Here is a 13159-nt window from a genome sequence, read left to right as displayed (position 1 = left end):
GAAAGCTCAAATAATGTAAAACACTATAACTTGTTTAAACCCCAAATTTTAAATTACGGCTTTATTGCTTTTACTTTAACTTATTTAAGTGCGGAACAAGAATAAATGATACACAATAATTGGAACTACTCTCTAAGCCACAACCATAAGCAAGCAATAATAAAAATATAAAGCTTAAAGAGTAAGGGAAGAGAGATGCAAACACAAGATAACACCGAAACGTGCTATTGAAATGATAACCGAAGTACTTGACAAAAAACCTCTCCCCGGCCTTTCAAGCAGAAATCAATTCACCAATGAATAAAGTTGGACTACACGAATATCAAAAAGACCTTCCAAACCTAATTTACCCAATGTACTTAAACCCTCTAAGTTCCCACTACCAACGGGCTTCACCAAGCTATATCTTCACTAGTTATTTGGATCCCGCAGTTAGCTCCAAATTGCATCCACCAATCGATGTCTTCTTCCAATACTTCCCACACGCACCAAAACTTCTCTCAACACTCAGATTGGGTGAGGTAAGTGTTTGGACTATGAACCTCTCAATGATGTGTAATTGGAAAGATAGGAGTAGAGGAAAACTTAAGAGAAATAGTGTAAATGATTGTGAGTTTACAATCTCTAACTCTTAAGTGTATTGCTAAGGTTTTTTCTCTCAAAAGTTCCTTGGAAAAACTCCTTACCATTTCATGGGTAATATGGGCTTATATAGTGTTGGTAAAGAAATGAGGAAAACACACTTTAAAATTTTCAGGTAGTGAGTTTTGCGGGTCACTCACGACTTGGCCTGAGTCGTGAAGTAACTCGCGAAATCCAGCCTGGCATGAGACTGTTTAGATTTTAGCATGTGCTTCTCACGTGGCCTTTCGCGGGTTGTCCACTCGCGAGCTAGCTACAAATTCACCTTCTTCACAAATCTTTACCAAACTCTCACAGTTAAACCTTACATCAAATCCCACAAAAAATATAAGGAAATGATTGAACAAAAATACAATCAAATTTGCCATGAAATTAAAACCAACAAAAAACATAGTTGTAAATCACAATTTTATAAAAAACAATAAACTGAAATGACTCTATATTGCATAATCATAAACAATAAACAATAAATGTAAAGTATAAAAAGTAAGGGAAGAGAGATGCAAAAATAAGATACCACAAAAATGAGTTATCGAAAAGGAAACTAAAGGCCCTCCAAGCCAAAATGATTAACTAGTGAATAAATTTGGAGTATAAGGATATCAAAAAGACCCTCCAAGCCTAATCTACCCAATGTACTCGAGCCCTTCGAATTCCAGCTCCCAACGAACTTCATCGAGTCCTGTCTTCACTAATTACTTAGATCCCACAATTAGCTCCAAATTGCATCTGCTAATCAGTAGTTTCTTCTAGTGCTTCCCACATGCACCAAAACAATTCTCAACATTTAGATTGGGTGAGGTAAGTATTTGGACTAACAAGCTCTCAAGGATTTGTAATTTGAGAAGTAGGAGTAGATGAAAACTAAGAGAAATTTTGTAAATGATTGTAGGTTTACAATCTCTAACTCTCAAGTGTATTTCTAAGGTTTTCTCTCCAAAAGTCTTCTTATAATTTCGTGGGTAATGTGGGCTTATATAGTGTAGGTAAAGAAAATAGGAAAGCACATTTAAAAACATCTAAGAAGTGAGTTTCACAAGTCATCTCATAAGTTGGTCCACTCGCGAAATGACTCGCGAAATTCCTCCTAGCACTTGACTATTCAGCTTCCAACATGTGCTTCTCATGTAACCTTTCGCGGGTTGTCCACTTACGAGCCAATCACGAGCAAGTCGCAAACTTCACTGCTCTTCACAAATTTTCACTAAACTCTCACACTCCACCCTTACATTAAATCCCACAAACATACAGGGAAATAATTGACTAATTACAATCAAATTTGACACAGAATTAATACCAACAAAACATAGTTGAAAATCACAACTTTACAATGAGAATATGGATCAACATTGGAGAGAATAAAATTGGTGTTAAATGACCAAATAAAACTTCTTCTTCTAGTAAATTGTAAAGCAATATGGAAAATAATAAAAGCATGCAAAATACAGTTAAACACTAAGAACTGTTTAGGAAGAGAAAAACCCAAAACTTGGGCGGAAAAACTTTTCTTCTAACCACACCGTTGAAAAACTCCACTTGACAAGACAATTGCAGTACAGTAGAATATTATATATCCTCCAAGCCCATAAGCTTAAATATACTTGAGCTCTCCAAGCTCCAGCTAGCAATTGGATTCTCCGCCCTTTCTCCTTTTAGCTTACTGGAAACCTTCCATTGAAGTACCAATGGAAACACTACCAAATAGATTGGATTTTGAATTTGGCTTTTGAAATTTTCAAGAACCTTCACCACAACTCACAAGGATTGTGAATAGGTGAGATGGAAGGAATTCACATCTCAATCAAGGATTGAAAGAGATGGAAAAGAGATGTGGAGTGTTTTTACTCAATAACCAACAATTCTCTCTTCTCTTATGAGAGGTGGCTGTTGAGAAAATACATGAAAATACAGTTTTGTATCTCATACAAAAAACATGCAGCGGAAATAAATGGATCTACTTCATTCATGTGAGATAATATGCAACATCTGAATTTTAGAAACAAAGAATAAGAAGGCGTATCTTGATGCAGCAAAATTCAAAACAAATGAAGATTGAACTTGGGAAGACTTTCAATCTTCACTCCAATTTCAAATTGTACCCAAGATATGTGGTCTCTCGATCAGTTCTATACATATTTGTTCAAGAAAATCACCAAATTTCTTGAGAAAAAACTAAATATATCTCTTTTTAATCAAACATATATTTTTTGCACACGGCACATACTTTATTCAATTACTCTTATTAAATAAATAATTAATTATCTAATTGGGTTAGCCTTTTGGGCCAGCCCAATTGGGCTTTAGTGTGTGGCTTGGAATGTGACCAAAAATGGACAAATAAAACTCTAACTCTAATGGGTTTTGGATTTATCTGTCAACTCTTGACAATCTTAAAATTACCATTAATAATATTTAATACTACTATATAATATAATTGCACTCTAGACCTTATTAATAAATTATATCCCAAGACTTCATTAAACATTTAGCCCCTTCATGAAAATATTCGTAATAATACGAAGTCATAATGTGTAACTGTCACTTTGAAAATTACTACCTCTTGATCCTTGAGTATTTGCTTTAATCCTTTAAGTTATTCATATATATTTTATGAAATCTAATTTTGTAAAATATAAACTTTAATAACTCTTTACTAAAGTGGTTAGGCTTAACACTCTAAATAACCAAACCCATTAAACTTATCTCAAGGAAATATTTTATATCTCTATAAAGAGACTATGAATTTCATCTTGAGAATATGTATTCCTTCAATATTAGGTGTGGTTGCCCAACATACTGAGATTTTGACCATTTGTATAGATCTCACTCCTGATATATTAAAGCAACCTAAATTTCATAATCAGGTTTACTATTCCCTTATGATCGAAAGTTTATGTAAATGAAAGTTGTAAGATTTATTATTCATTTGACAGTTGTTAATAGAATAATAAATCTCACAGTAATCAAATTCAATATGTCTTATACACTTAAAACATATTAACATATCAACTAGAAGTCTTCACTTACATGATCAAAACAAATCATCTTAATTGACATGTTAGAGTCTTCGCATATGAAATGCCCAATTTCATTACTGACTACGAACTAAGATTTTGAGTTTACAAAGAACTTGTGATTTATATCTTCTATGACTAAATCACATAAATCACATACTATGCATCTCAAAGACTATATGATAATATCTAAATATTCATATTACTATTATTTTAGATAACAATAAAACAACTTTATTACATATGACATAATGTCATATATAACATATAATAGGATTTTAGAGCACTAATCCTAACAGTGGCCTCTTGGATATCCAACTTTTGTTCTAGAGTTTGCAATAACCCTTATCTAAAGACCTAGCCATGTACAATAGCTATGAGGGTGTGTGCTAGCATCATCATAATGGCCAAATATTGTCAGAAAACAAAGTACACTAATCGTGCAACTCACGACCTTGTCATGACCTAGCTAGTCACGAAATGGTTGCAACTTGCCTAGATAGCACTCTGATCTGGTAGTTTACCAGATGTCACTTGTGGGTAAAGCAACTAGCTTGAGATCACTTAAAGTTGAAAGTAAATTCTATTAGGTTCTAAGAATTTAGGGACTAATGTATTAGAACTTCAATATGTATTATGTTGGCAAATCATGATCAAAACATAAAGTCTAAGCTTACTCAAAGTGTTATTTAATGTAAAATTGGAATTGAGTAATTGCAAGATTTATTGGACAAAATTTGCAAGGCTTGATCGATCAAAACTCATGTAGATTTAATTTTCTGCATAAATTCCAATTCAACCCAAGCCCATATGAAGTGTAGGGTTTTGTATTTCACTTCAAGTATAAATGGAAAAATCCTAGCTACATTTTAGAAGTCTTTTTGAGAGTTGTGTGTTGAATCTTCTGTGAGATCTAGAGGTGTTTACCTTCATACACACACATAGAGTTATCAATATCAAGATTTGCATCAAAAATTTGATGATCTCTTCAGTTGCTGCATAAAGAACATTAAAGAAGATCTAAAACCTTTGAGTGGAGTCTCAAAGTCACAAGTAGGAGAACTTGTGGTTGCTACAGGTCAAAGAAAGAAGTAGTCCATGGACTCAGAACTGTCACGTGGTCGTGGCAGTAAGTTTTCTACTCAAGGTAAAAATAGGATGTTAGTAGTCTAAGTTCTATTATAAATACTTCAATTTTTTCATAGTAGATTTGTTTTTACCTTGAGGATAGTTAGGTTAAATCCTCCCTAGGTTTTTTACTAGTTAGGTTTTCCTAGGTCATCATATCATGGTGTACTTTATATTTCCACTTTATTTGCATGATATGATATTATTGTGTTAACCTAGAATTGAATAATTTATCTAAGTAATCACTTGGCTAAATAACTAGGTTAAATGACTTGTCTTAAGGGGTCTAAAAATGTACAAATAGTATCAAAGCAAGTTAGCTCTTGTGTTTAGATCTTTTGATATAAGAGTTAATCCTTAACCCCTGTTGTTATAGAACGCAATCACTCTCTTTTGATCTCTCCTCACTTTGATGGAAACAACTATGCCTACTAGAAAGTAAGGATGAAAGTTTTCCTGAAATTTATTGATGAGAGAGTGTGAAACTTCGTTGAATACAGATGGGAAAAACTGACTACTCTTGTTAGTGAGTGGTTAACAACTCAAAAAGAGGCAGTCACTTTTAATAGCAAAGCCATGAATGCTATTTCTAATGCTGTTTCTATGGAGGAATTCAAGAGAATATTAAATGTTGAGATTGCTCATACTGCATGGAATATTCTCCAAACTGGGCATGAAGACACAAAGGCAGTTAAGATTAATAAGTTGCAGCAGTTAACAACTAGATTTGAAAGCATTAGGATGTTTGACGAATTCTATGCTAAGCTTAATGATATTGTTAATTCTACTTATAATTTTGGTGAAATTTATAATTAACCTAAGATTGTTAGGAAGATTCTTAGATCCTTAACTGAGGACTTTAGACCTAAAGTGACTGTCATTACTGAAAGCAAGGATGTGGATGTTATGATATATGTGAATCATGTTAAGAACATTTGTCAATATAGAATTGGCTAATTAATCCTTTGACAAAACACAATTTACTTGTAATTGGGTAGATTTAGGATATGTTTAATGTTTCAAGGAATAAGCTTTCAAGTTCATGTGTTAAAACTATGTAAGTCTGTCCAAGAATCAAGTGAAGAAGTGTTGGATTTTAAAACTCGACAACTAGTATCTATCGAGGTTTAAAGGGCTGTTTAAGTTCGATGCTCAACAGCTGCTCGATAGATAAGGTATCTATCGAGATTTAAGAAAATCAGATTTTCAGTTCTGATTTTCATCCAATCTGTGTATAGATGTTTAAGCTTTCTTTTCTCACAACTCTATATATATATATATATATATATATATATATATATAAGGATTGTTTTAAGAGCCGTCACAACTGATGCAAGTGAGTTCAATTTGATGCAAAGGTTTTTCACAAGCATATTATGAACTGGAGATATATGCCCTAATTCATCTTTCTCTTCAAGAAACTGTTGTGTTTGTATACCATAGGGTTTTGTAACCCAAGAGTCTTGTGAACTTCATTATGTTGATGAACTGAAGAACTTTGCAGCCAACATCTTTCTCAAGTTAGTGTGTAAGCCTCGTACTAGGATCCGCACATCAAATTGGTTAGTCACATATTGGGTGTCATGCATTGAAAGGAGAGATTGTCACTACAGAACAAGTCCAATTGGGTATTAGGGTATGGGTTCAATTGTAAGTTGGTATAAGGTACTGAGATTCATTTACTTGTAACTGTTTGTTATGATAATAGTGAATTCTCGGGAGTGGTGATCTTAAAATCACCCGATGGGGGGTTTTTGTCGTGTAGGTTTCCCCCATTCGTAAACAAATCACCGAGTCAATTTATTTTTCATTGCATATTAACTTAGTTGGTAATTTATTTGTGGTACCACGTTTATTGCATGCAAATTGAATTAATTAATTAACTTGGCTAATTAATTGGTTAATTCATCACAAAGGGTCAATACATTTTTGGTCTATCAAGTGGTATCAGAGCAGGCACACTCTGATTAGGGTTAATCTTTGTTGTATGATGCATTGACCCCTTTTTGTCATGGATAGAGAATAGTCTCTTATTATACCTCCTTTATTTTATAGCACTAACTATATTTACTGGAAAATATGCATGAGAGTTTTCTTGTAGTCTTTAGTTGAGAAAGTATAACAAGCTGTGGAGATAGGCTTGACCAAGCCAAAGGAAGCGCCAGCCGATTGGGATTATGCTAAGATCAAGGTGGAAAACTTCAACAATAGGGCATTGAATGCTTTATATAGTGCAGTCGCGAATGAGGAGTTCAAAAAGATATCCTCTACTAAAATTGCATAGGAAGCATGGACCATCTTCTAGAAAACCTATGAAAAAACCAAGATTGTTAAGGACTCAAAGCTTCAAAGGCTTAACACAAGCTTTAAAAAGATTAAGATGAAGGTGGATGAGTCATTTGATAAGTTCTATGCCAAGCTCAAGGACATAGTGAACTCAACCTTTAATCTTGGCGAAATCATTCTCGAACCCAAGATTATTAGAAAGGTGCCTAGATCTCTACCTGAAAGATTTCATGCCAAGATCACCGCGTTTGAGGAATTGAAGGATATTGACAAAATTCCTTTAATAGAGCTGGTTGGCAATCTGCAAACCTATGAGTTGGGTTTGATAAGGATTGGGAAATTTAGTAAGGGCAAGAGCATGGCATTGAAGGCTAAGAGCAGTGACACTAATGAGTCTTCAGATGATGAAAATTCTAAGATGAAATCCTATATCACCTGGCAATTCAAAAAGTTTATGAAGAATTCCAATGCTAAAGGATTTGACAAAGACCGCAAGCAGTCTAGCTTGTCTTAGTTCAAGAACCAAGACAAAGGAAAGAAGGATGTTAAGGATGGCAATCAGTATACTATTCCCTCAGGACCAAAATGCTTTAGGTGTCAAGGCTTTGATCACATGAAACAAGAGTGCCCTACGTATCTTAAGACCATTGGGAACAGTAAGGCACTTATTACTACTTTGAGTGACACCGAGCTTAAGGATGATTCTGATAATGAGGATGATGGAATCCTAAATGCTTTCACTACCACTGTAAATCCTACTGAGGGGATTGTTGAAGATGTGGATGATGAAGAGAACTTGGTGGATTCTAAGTTCGAGAAAATGGATTATCAAGATGATATTCATACAGCTTATGAAAAATTGTATAAGGTGTCTGAGAAGCATGAAAAACTATATAGGCTAGCCACCAAGAAGCTGAGTGATTTGAAACTTGATTGAGAAGAGCTTTCCACAAAGTTTGATGAAACCAATCAGACCATTAAAGTACTGCAATTTGAGAAGAATTTCTTGGCTGAAAAGACCAAGAAGCTTGAGGCAAAGTTGTTCCAAATTAGAGCTCAGATGGAAAGGACTTTAAGTGCAAAGCTTGACAAGATACTCATCATTCAGAAATCTGCTTCTAATCGAAGCAGTTTAGGGTGTGATTTCTCTTCTCCTAGTATTGCTTCTACTAGTATTACTTTTTTGTTTCTCCTACTAATAATGTTGAATCTGAAAAAAAAAAATTATGTGAAAAATGTGTTAGCTAGTGAGAACATAGATAAGGATAAATCTATCTTAGGAGCACCTCCTAAGCTAGATAAGAAAAAGACTAAAAACCCTAGGGCTAAGAGGGAAAACACTCAAAAACCTAAACGAAAGAAGCAGTATCTCTGTCATCACAGTGGAGTAGCTATACATACTCGACCTAATTGCTATAAGTGGTTAGCCAATCAATAGAGCAACAGTATGATCTCATCAGAAAACCAGAATTGGTTTCCATCCTTTTTTGCTCCTCTTGGAGATCTACTCAAAGCCCTCATGTTCTTCCAAACTTGAACGGTTTCAATTCTCTTCCCCCTTACCTGTGACACCCCAATTTGATTGATTATGTGATGTGTGTGGGTTGTGATAAGTCCCACATTGGGTATTTACTGGGTTGAATTGGACTTTATTAACAACTACAAGGAGTCTCTATCGTGACTAGTCCTTTTGAGGTATACCGCAGATGTGGCTAGCGCTTTTCCTTGGGTTGTTACATATGGTATCAGAGTCAGGTTGGTAATCTCGTGTGGGATTAGAGACACTACCCCACAAAGTGGGCCCTAACGAGGATGTTAGGGATTTAAGTGGGGGAGATTGTAATACCCCAATTTGATTGATTATGTGATATGTGTGGGTGTGTGATGAGTTCCACGTCGGATATTTACTGAGTAGATATGGGTTTTATTAACAACTACAAGAAGCCTCAATTGTGACTAGTCATTTTGAGGTATAGCACAAATGTGGCTAGTACTTTTCCTTGAATCGTTACATAAGAGCCAGGTTTCGATCCTGGGACCTGTGAGTTATGGGCCCACAGGAAAAGCGCGAGATTGTGATGCCCCAATTTGATTGATTGTGTGATGTGTGTAGATGTGTGATGAGTCTCACATCAAGTATTTACTGGGTTGAACTATTATGACACCCCAATTTAATCGATTGTGTGATATGTGTGGGTATGTGATGAGTCCCGCATTGGATATTTATTGGGTTGAATTGGGCTTTATTAATAACTACAAGGAGTCTCAATCATAACTAGTTCTTTTAAAGTATAGCGCAGATGTGGTTAGCACTTTTCTTTGAGTCGTTACATATGGTATCAGAGTCGGCCCGGTAATCCCATGTGGGCTTAGAGACACTAACCCACAAAGTAGACCCTAACGAGGACGTTAGGGATTTAAGTGGAGGAGATTGTGATGCCCCAATTTGATTGATTGTGTGATGTGTGTGGGTGTGTGATGAGTCCCATATCGGGTATTTACTGGGTTGAACTGGGTTTTATTAACAATTACAAGGAGTCTCAATTGTGACTAGTCCTTTTGAGGTACAGCGCAGATGTGGCTAGTGCTTTTCCTTGGGTCGGTACATTACCGCCGGATCAAGGGTTTGCTAAATGTAAAGGTTCTTCCATGGTATGGAAGGAAAAAGGCTCCAAGTGATTTAGTCACTTTTCTCTCTCTCCCCTTCTTGCTTTTGATTTTGCATTACTTATGTGTTATGCTTTCTTGTTGTAAGTCAATCTAGTTTTATGCATTGCTTTGTTTACCATGTTGTTGTTTGTTTATTTTTTCAGTTTTGCTTTATTTTGTTTTTCATAAAAAAAAAAAAATTGAAAAATCAGAAAAATACAAAAGCAGTGTGTGTTTATATATATTGATATTTGTGTACCTTGAATGACCATTGAAACAAAATTTTCTAAATTTTGTATTTTAGATGAGCATCTTTATACACAACTAAGCAAGTGAGTTTTGTGGCTCATGTTTGTGATGAGTAAGATTAAGTAATCTCTTGTACTTCACACTTGTATCACTCTTTTTGATGGGAAAGACTAGAAAATCCTAAAAGAAAGGCATAAATAATCATCACACCATTGTTTCCCGCCAATCATGAAACGACATCTATATGCTTCAGTATAGCAAAAGTGCAATATCAAAGCTTAATATCATTGGGTATTCTTTTCTCTCTCTTATATGTCCATGCATGGTTTGCTTAAAAGAAAACATGCAAAGAAAAATAAAAGCAAAAAGAATCAAAGTGCTTTATATATGATTGCAAGCGTGTCTCTTTGGAGATGTGAGAGTTATAGGATGTACCTTGAAGGTGATAGTCCCCATCAAATAGTTATAATTGTGTGTGAATTAAAGCGATTTTCTCATATCTCAAATCTTCATAATATGTAAACACTTATGCAATCTTGTGATATTTTTCACACACAATACACAATATTCTTTACTAACCTTGATACATGTATAGGTACAATGTGATTTAGCCATCACAAGGAATACATGTGTTAATGTATACTCGCTAAACTATCTTGTTTTTTAAATATAAAATTAGTTAAACTTGTTTAGTATGTGTGTGTGTTTTGGATCTAAATGCTTGACATTTTTTCTGTTGAAAGATGATTTTGGGTGCTCAAAATGTTTTTTGGATCTTTGGTTGAGTAGCATGTTTGATTGCATTCATGTCTGTGTTTTTCTCTTCCTTGAAAAACTGTTTTTAAGCAATCTCAACAGCTGCTCGATACCTCTCGATAGCTACGCTATCTATCGAGCCTCTTGAGCTTCTTTTCTCGATAGTTGTTATCGCAATCTCGATCCATCAAGATTCTTGAGATTCAATCTCGATCCATTGATATTCTTGAGATTCAAAATTGATAGCTTCTTGATCCATCGAAGAAGTTTCTGTATGCTCGATAAATGCTTGACAGCTTCTCAATCCATTGAGCCCCTTTTGCCGTGGACACCTCTCAATAGCCTCTCGATAACTGCTTGATTGCTCATTCTGGCAAATTTTAATTCTCAACACCCGCCAATCTATCGAGCTGCAAATATGTCTATATATAGTGACAACACGATTTTTCTTCATTTCTCCCCGATCTCTCTTGATAGTTTTTGTCTCTTCACCTCCCTAAACTTTTCTCTCTCACTCTAAGCCTCAAACCCAGAAGTTTTTCGGCCTCAAGATCATTTCTTCATCTAGTATGATCTTATTCTCTCTATTCTTATCAAGCATTTCATGTTTTTTTTACCTAACTTATGGGATTTTTTTGAAAAATTTGGGGTTTTCCAAAATTAATGAGTTCTTCACAAATTTTTAGGTTGGTTTTTGTGTAAATGATTTTTAAATCATTGTGCATTGCATCACATGTGCATTTTGAACAATGTTCATGCATTTTATATGTGTAATTACTATGTTAAAATGTTGTATGCTAGTAGGTTTGGATAGGGCTAAGCTCATGATGTTTTTACTTTTGCATGTCACATGTGCATGCATTTTTCATGCATATGTACCGGTTTTGTTTCTATCACATTGATATTTAATTGTTGGTGCTTTTTTGCGTTGGTACTTTTTTGCGTCTCTCTCTCTCTCTCTCTCTCTCTCTCTCGGTTAGTTGCTCTACGGCACATAAACGAAAATCCACTCCATCTTGGAACCCTCTTCATTCCGAGGCATCTTCTTCTTCTTCCCCCTCTGATTCTACTCCTTTTCACATCCGGTTCCGTGATGATAAAGCCCGTAAGGACTTTTCAGAGAACTTCTCATGACGAGGCATTCATTCAGAATGCCAAGTCGTTCTATCGGATTTTTCGAATACTGATCTTCCCACTGTCATCTACAGTAGGGGTTAAGAGTCACTATATGGCATCCCGGTCACTTGTCCCTCCATGATCATACAGGAGTTTTACTCCAATATACATGGATTTGATTATTCAGTACCTCATTTTGTCACTCGCGTTCGAGGTACACGCATCGTAGCCATTTTGGATATTGTATCCAAGGTGCTACATGTTCCTAGGGTAATGCATCCTGACTACCCTAGCTAGGATTGTTTGAGGACTGTGTCCAAAGATGAACTATCGTCTTTTTTCTGTGAGACACCTTCTTATTGGGGTGATTGTCAAAACACCCTCTACTCAGGCTTTGCAAAAGGTTCGAGGTTCCTTAATATAGTGATGACATTCGTTCTTCATCCTTTGTCTCACTATAACTCTATCACAGAGCCTCGTGCTTGATTTTTGTTATCCCTCCTTGAGAGGCTTACCGTAGATTTTCCCTCTCACTTTATTCTTTCCCACATAGATGTCTATGGGGATACGGTGACTCGTGATAAACTCATTTTTCCTTCAGCTATCACGAGGCTTCTTCATCATTTTTCTGTCTCCTATCCTGAGTCTCCTCATTTTATGGTTATGTGTGCCATAGATGTTGCTACCGTTAGATGAAATGAGGCCCAACTTCGACTAAAGTAACCACGGACAGAGACAGCGACTCCTCCAGCTTCTTTCACTCCTTCCACATCCACACCTTCTTCATTGATGGGTGGTGTGACCCTCGAGGCGGTTATAGCGCAACTGTAGTGCATGGATGCTCTCCTTGACACACTCAGTGATAAGTTGTGTCAGGTGAATACTCGTGTCAGCCATATTGCTCGACGACAAGCTCGCCTTGGTGGCTTCGTAGAGTCTCCCTCTCCTTCTCCAAAGGTATCTGAAGACAAGGACAATGATGGTGACTCCAACAACAATGATGATGATAAGGATGAGGATGAGGATGCTAGCTCACCCAGTGATGATGAGATGATTGATTGAGTTACATACATTTTGTCATTCGTGACAAAAAGGGAGAGATTAGTTTTGGATATGAGAGTAGTCATGTACATAGGGGGAGAGTTAGCATAGGAGATTTTTGTTAGGGGGAGTGTGTTTTTTTCTTTCTGAGGGATGTAATGAGGACTTATATATTTTTTTTCTTTTTGTCTTTTATAGATATATTGTTCTTACTTTGTGATAGCAAACCTTGTACTTATGATGTTATCTATATATGATGAGGTTGTTATTACAATTCT

Source organism: Quercus lobata, chromosome 5, assembly GCF_001633185.2.
Source record: "Quercus lobata isolate SW786 chromosome 5, ValleyOak3.0 Primary Assembly, whole genome shotgun sequence".
Taxonomy (NCBI): domain Eukaryota; kingdom Viridiplantae; phylum Streptophyta; class Magnoliopsida; order Fagales; family Fagaceae; genus Quercus; species Quercus lobata.
This window is presented reverse-complemented; position numbering follows the sequence as displayed.